Source organism: Cryptomeria japonica, chromosome 3 (genome assembly GCF_030272615.1).
Source record: "Cryptomeria japonica chromosome 3, Sugi_1.0, whole genome shotgun sequence".
Taxonomy (NCBI): domain Eukaryota; kingdom Viridiplantae; phylum Streptophyta; class Pinopsida; order Cupressales; family Cupressaceae; genus Cryptomeria; species Cryptomeria japonica.
The window spans coordinates 464,658,099-464,664,194 of record NC_081407.1 but is presented as its reverse complement, the minus strand read 5'-3'; positions in this window follow the sequence as shown (position 1 = coordinate 464,664,194).

Here is a 6,096-nt window from a genome sequence, read left to right as displayed (position 1 = left end):
GAAAACACTTTCGAGCTTGTGGGTTGCTCTTAATGAAGGTGAATCTCCAGAGTGAGCTGGTTCTCCTGATAGACCTCCTGCAAACTAACTTCTTGATCGGAAAAGATAGAAGTATTGTAACTGGAAACTATTCTAGGAGGTGATGCACCAAATGTTTGAGAAGTCGATTCAGTTGCACTAACTCACAATGCATTCCAAAAAGGACCCTAGTCTTTTCACAACTCAACTAAGCATGTAATACATCAGTATTTCATAAGAAAGGTGCTAATTTCAGAGCTTGTATGAAGGAAAACAAACTATTTTCTCAATTTCAAACTATCAAAAATCAGCTTACACAATCTATGACCTGCATTAATCATGCATCTTCTTGAATTAATATTGCTTGAAAGAGAGAAAATCAAAAGATTCTAAGTCTGAATCACAAAAACATCATCAAATCTTTCACTCATTACAACACATGAAGTATTAGGAAAGAAAATTGCTGCTTTTATTGACAATAAAGGAGCTATTTGCTGTTACAAATCTCAGAAAATTGAGTTACAATTGCTGAATACTTGCTGTGTGTGCAACCAAAGAGAAAATAACTAGATCAAGAAGAGAAACGAGAAAGCTTTATAGAAAGAAGGCCTATAGCTAACTCAAGAAAGAACTGGGCTTGAACTGAACCTTTCAACTGAAAGAAGCCCCATGAATTGCTGCTCTAACTGAAGAAAAGATGCTCTTGGGTCGCACAAACTTGAAAATCCCCTCAAAAGGAGGTAAAAAACGAAGCTATCTTGTAATTTGTGGCCTTGCAACTGTCCTTGACTGATACTTGACCCATGTGGGGTCTTCAACTTGGAGTAGGACTGCCACATGTGCCACAAAATCTCACTTTTTGAGGCTTTTAAGTGCCCTTGCTTCTCATCTGGTCATCTTAGGTGGATTGCATGATATAGGGAGTTTGTATTTTAACTTGAAGTACTAGGAGTCATTCTCTCTGTTTTTCTTACTGTTCTAAGTCTCCTCATCAAACTCTTTTCTCAATTCTTCAAAATCACTGTTATATCTTTGGCGATAAAGTGAGTGATGGTTTTTCTTTAAAATCACTGTTATCCATCCATAGAAGGCTGTCCTTTGCATGTGATGACTGCTATTACACCTCTCGGTGAACATTGTCACTTCATGTTTGCACTGTCTTTGTCAAGAAGCAAATGCTACTCCAAAAGTGGTGATCTCCATTACATCTTTGAATGTATCTTTCTCTTTTCTATCTCAAGCTTTGACATTGCTTTGATGCCTTAATGTCTTCTACTTTTTTGATATTGGTCTGTTGCAATACCTTTCTATATATTTTTGAACTGATACATATATCTTTGTCACTAATGATGTGGCTGCAAAACCTTTGTCTTCACTGTAAATATCATTGATGGTGTCTCTAAAAACAGTGACTGTGGCTGCCCTCTTAGCTGAAGCTTCTGTCATTGAATCTTTCATTGTAATCTTCAAATGCTGTAATATCTCTGTAGGCTCTGTTTTTTGACTTGTTTTTCACCATTGAACAATCTTCCATCGGCATTTGATACCCTGCAATGAACCCCTCTATCATATAAAGGTCCTCCTTTAATTAAAATAGTTCATCCCTTGTAAAGGTCTCACTAGGCACTGTCTTAACATGACTGCATTTTTCCCTAGTGATCTTTGCTTGAAATTTTCTGTCACAGTCATTATGTTTTAGACTGTCATTACCATGCTAGACTGTTGTAGTCATTCTTTTCACTGTCCTGATGTGTCTTTGATTGTGATCCTAGGGACTGCCATTATAACCCATGTGTTGGCTTCTCTCATATACTGCTCTAAGACTTTGTTTGACAGTGTGTTGTGTTCTTTTGTGACTGTCTTGGCATTACCATTTGCTGCTCATGATTGTGATAGGGCTTGGCGAGGTTTTGGCAAATGATGGCATATTTCACACATTGTCCATTCAAACCATAAAAGCATTTTAAAGAGAAATCTTAAACAGATAAAGGGGTCATCATAGATAAAAAATAACTAGAATGCTATTCATACGACCCCTTACTATACAAAATACCACAGTACATAGATGAACTCTTCAAACAAGTGTAAGGGGAGATGACAAACCTATAAGAGGTACAAAGTCACACATAAAAAGCCTTGACTGCTCTTAAACACGTGGGTATTGCCTGCTGTGATCTCCCATGATCTATCTTTGTGCATGCAACATGCCATGTACATCTTCTAAGAGGCTGTGATGTGGAGTTTTGTTACAAGCTAGGGTTGCCGTTGCATCAAAAGATTGACCCATCAATGCCCGATACAACCACTAGACTTATAGAATCCATAGGAGGCTGTTAAACCATGACGTGAATCCCCACGAGGGACGCTGGCCCACTGCCAACAATCCCCTTCCCAGTGCCACTCGCTGCGGCCTGCGTGATTTGAACCTGTGACCAAGCTCTGATACCACTTGTTACAAGCTAGGGTCGCCGTTGCACCAAAAGATCAACCTGTAAATGCCCGATACAACCACTAGACTTATATAATCGACAGTTGTTAAACCATGCCGCGAATCCCCACGAGGGACGTTGGCCCACTGCCAACAAGTTCTAAACCTTTAACATCGGTCAGAAAAATCACACTAAGCATGAAGACTCCTCCTTATCTAGCATGATGCTTCTCTGATAAAAAACCTGAGGTGTTTTCCTTGTTCATGGCCGCCATTGTGGTTCCAAACTGAAGCTTACAAGAGTGACTGAGATAACCTGGGGTTTCTCCGTGCATGGGAACAGTCAATACGAGTAAACTAACTCATGCAGTTAGTGATCGAATTTAGAGCTCAACCTAGCTCCACCAAAATACAATACATAATATCCTCTTCCTTTGAATATGCAAGGTGGATCTTGAATTCCCTCCAATTATTAAAAAGAACTCTCCTTAGACTTTGTTCAATGTGAGGAATATATTTTTTGCTTCTTCCAACACTAGGCATGGCTTTAAATTTGAAACATTAAACCCCTTTGTTATACCTACAATATATGACATAAGGCTCATTACAAGGCTATTTTTCGCCTAGAGCGAAAAAACAGGTAACAAGAGCTTTTAAGTAAAAGAAAATAAATTATATCAAAATCACTGTTCCAGAGAGGGTGCACCTGCGGGCTCGAGACGAATATCTTTCTTCTGTGTGTTTTGAACATCGAACATGGAACATGCCAAAAATGTCCCTGAAATTTAGAGGACATCTTAGGTGCAACCCGAGGGTGTTCTGTACTTGGGGATGTAGAGGGGGGTGCTTCCCGTTCATATTGGATACCCACATGGATGAGATTGGAACACATTATAGTAATATTCAATTGTGCTCATTAGTGCAATGGTGAAAGTAGTACATGCCTCGACTGTTGATTACACAGTAGTTTTTTACTGTAAAACGTATGCAAGTTGAAGGGTTTCGATACTTGCGCAATGACCTCTAATCAAAGTATACATTTAATGAAGTTTTGAACTATGATTTTGAAGCCTACCTTCATGACTGTTTGTATTGGTCTATGAAAAGGGTTGAACCTCTCAAAGGCAAACATGATTGTCAGGAAATCTGTTTGTGACGATCGAAGTTAAGATATGTTTTCGTTTTTTTTCAATTATGAATTGAGTTTTACCCTAGTAAAGATTGAGTGTACTGGTAAATGAAAAGGGTTCTCTCGATCATATACCTGCTGGAACAAGTGCATTGCAAAGTTTGTTTTTCTTTCTGGAAACAAGTATTTAGATTCCAAAAAAATTCATTTCCAGTTGAGTCCCCGGATGAAGTCAACATTTGCACTAAACAATGGTTTTGAACGAGGTCCATGAGTAACTCAGTTTTGCCATAAAAAATTCACTATTGGTACCTATGCCTACACCTTGCAAATGTACCATTAGCTTTAGCTATCCTTACATCCTCACATCCTGCATCTAGCTTAGCTGGTTGTTGGTACTTATGGCTATATCCTCCTTAAAAATAAACATAACATTTCTCCTTTTAGGTCTATCCCAAACTTCTGCATGACCCAAATTCCTTTTCTGAAGGCCCATCACCAACTCCCAAGAACCTGAAATCCCTCTTTTTGGCCTATCAAAATTGACGACTTCCACTTGTTTCCTTTAACTTTTATATTCGTGGAATTTATTCCATACATCAATTTCTCTTCATCTTCCAAAGGTGTTCTGGATAAATGGGGTTTTGATCATTTAACAGTTGCTTTAAGGAGGTAGGGTTTAACCATTAGGTCTGGCACTCATGAGCCATTCTATCACAGATCGAGTGGTGAATTCACATTTTACTAGCAAGTGTTTTGTGTCCTTTATTGTAATGGCACATGGTTCATCGCAAGTGACACATGTGAGTCCACTTTTTAAAAACATGAGCGAGGGAGGTTTCTTTCTTACCATCGCGGCTACAAAATATGAACCCAGCGTCACAAAATTGGGCTATAAATGTTCAAAGTGCGGAAGATTTTTCATCCTTCTTGATTTTTTTTTTATTTCCCATTAAAATTTTAATTTTGAATCTATTATATGTTTATTTTGTGTTGAGAGATTTTTAATGTTAGCTTGCCTTAGGACGTCAAAATTTTCATCACTTTCTAATTTGTGCAAAAGAAATCACATTTTTGGATGGAAATTAATTTTCAAATTTGTGGTCCTCTTGTGTTAGGTTTACGTCAAACTTGTATAAAAAATGTGTTGCTATATTGTTTTGGACATCAGTTTTGTTTTTATTTTTATTTTTTTTTTATTTTCTTTTCTAGTTCATTTTAAGATAGTAATATATATGTTTTGTGACATATTGTTTACCTCTTTTTCGAATAATGTATTATAAAATGAATAAATGCAGTTTTATTAATTTAATTTTAACAATATTATTTTATAGTATTTTAATCTTATTTAAAGATATTAATAAACAATCATGTATATTTATACATATCCAAATATTTAGTAAATCTCTTAATTTTATTATATAAAATTTTAAAATTGCCGAACCTAATAAACTTTGAAACAAACTTTCAATCTTAAAATATATGCATGATTAGTAAAACATCTGTCCAATTGTATTTATCATAGAATTAAAAACAAATAAATCTTGGTATCTACATCCGATCTTAAATTATATATACAAAATTAAAAACATCAACTTTAATAAGCTTTAGTATCTACATCCCTAAATTATATACACACACAATAAACTTTGATACAAACTCTTAGCCATAATTTATATCCACTTAAATGTGTATACGTGTGCACACACACTTATACACATTCTTCCGATATAAAGCCTCAACTAAATTATATCTCCAGGATCATGCATATACATATTCTCTCTCTCAACATCTTAATTTTTCTTATTAAAATAAGTTAAGAAAACCAAATGTAATAAATTCCAACAAAAACCTTGAACCTTAAATTGTACACACACACACATACATACATACATACATACACACATACATATATGTATGTGATGCCATGAAAGTAGGATTGGTGGACAATAAAGAAATCATGTTAGTAAATTTTCAACCATAAGCATAACATGAAAATGAATCCATTTCAAAGCATATCATGAAAGATTAATAACAAAGCAAAGAGGAAAATAAAGAACTAAACAACTCTAATACTCCCTCCCTATGTTTGATGATGTTGGCTCTTCCTTGTTCCTCTCCTCTCCAAGTCCCAAATGAGTGTAGCTCTCAACTTTTAGCACTATCCATAGATGCCATATGAAGATTCAAGATGGTTGTAAATGAAAACAAAGCTTATGTAAGTGTAAAAAGTTTGCTATGAGAAAACTCCTAATTAATGTCTATGTGAATTTCACTATAATAACAATGCTCTAATGTTTTCCTCCTTTTTTTTTGGTTGGGGAATGAGGTCCTTTTATAGGGAAAAATGCTGATTTAATGACCAAGATTGAGTGGGCTTGTGAAGGGTCAAGATTGATGGGTTTGGGATCCATGTGATGACTTTCAACCCAATCCCATGATGACAAGTGTCAACATGAGATGGCTTGAGAGGAGAGGGAAGAAGAATTAAATGCTTGAGATGATATGAGGGTTACCCTAG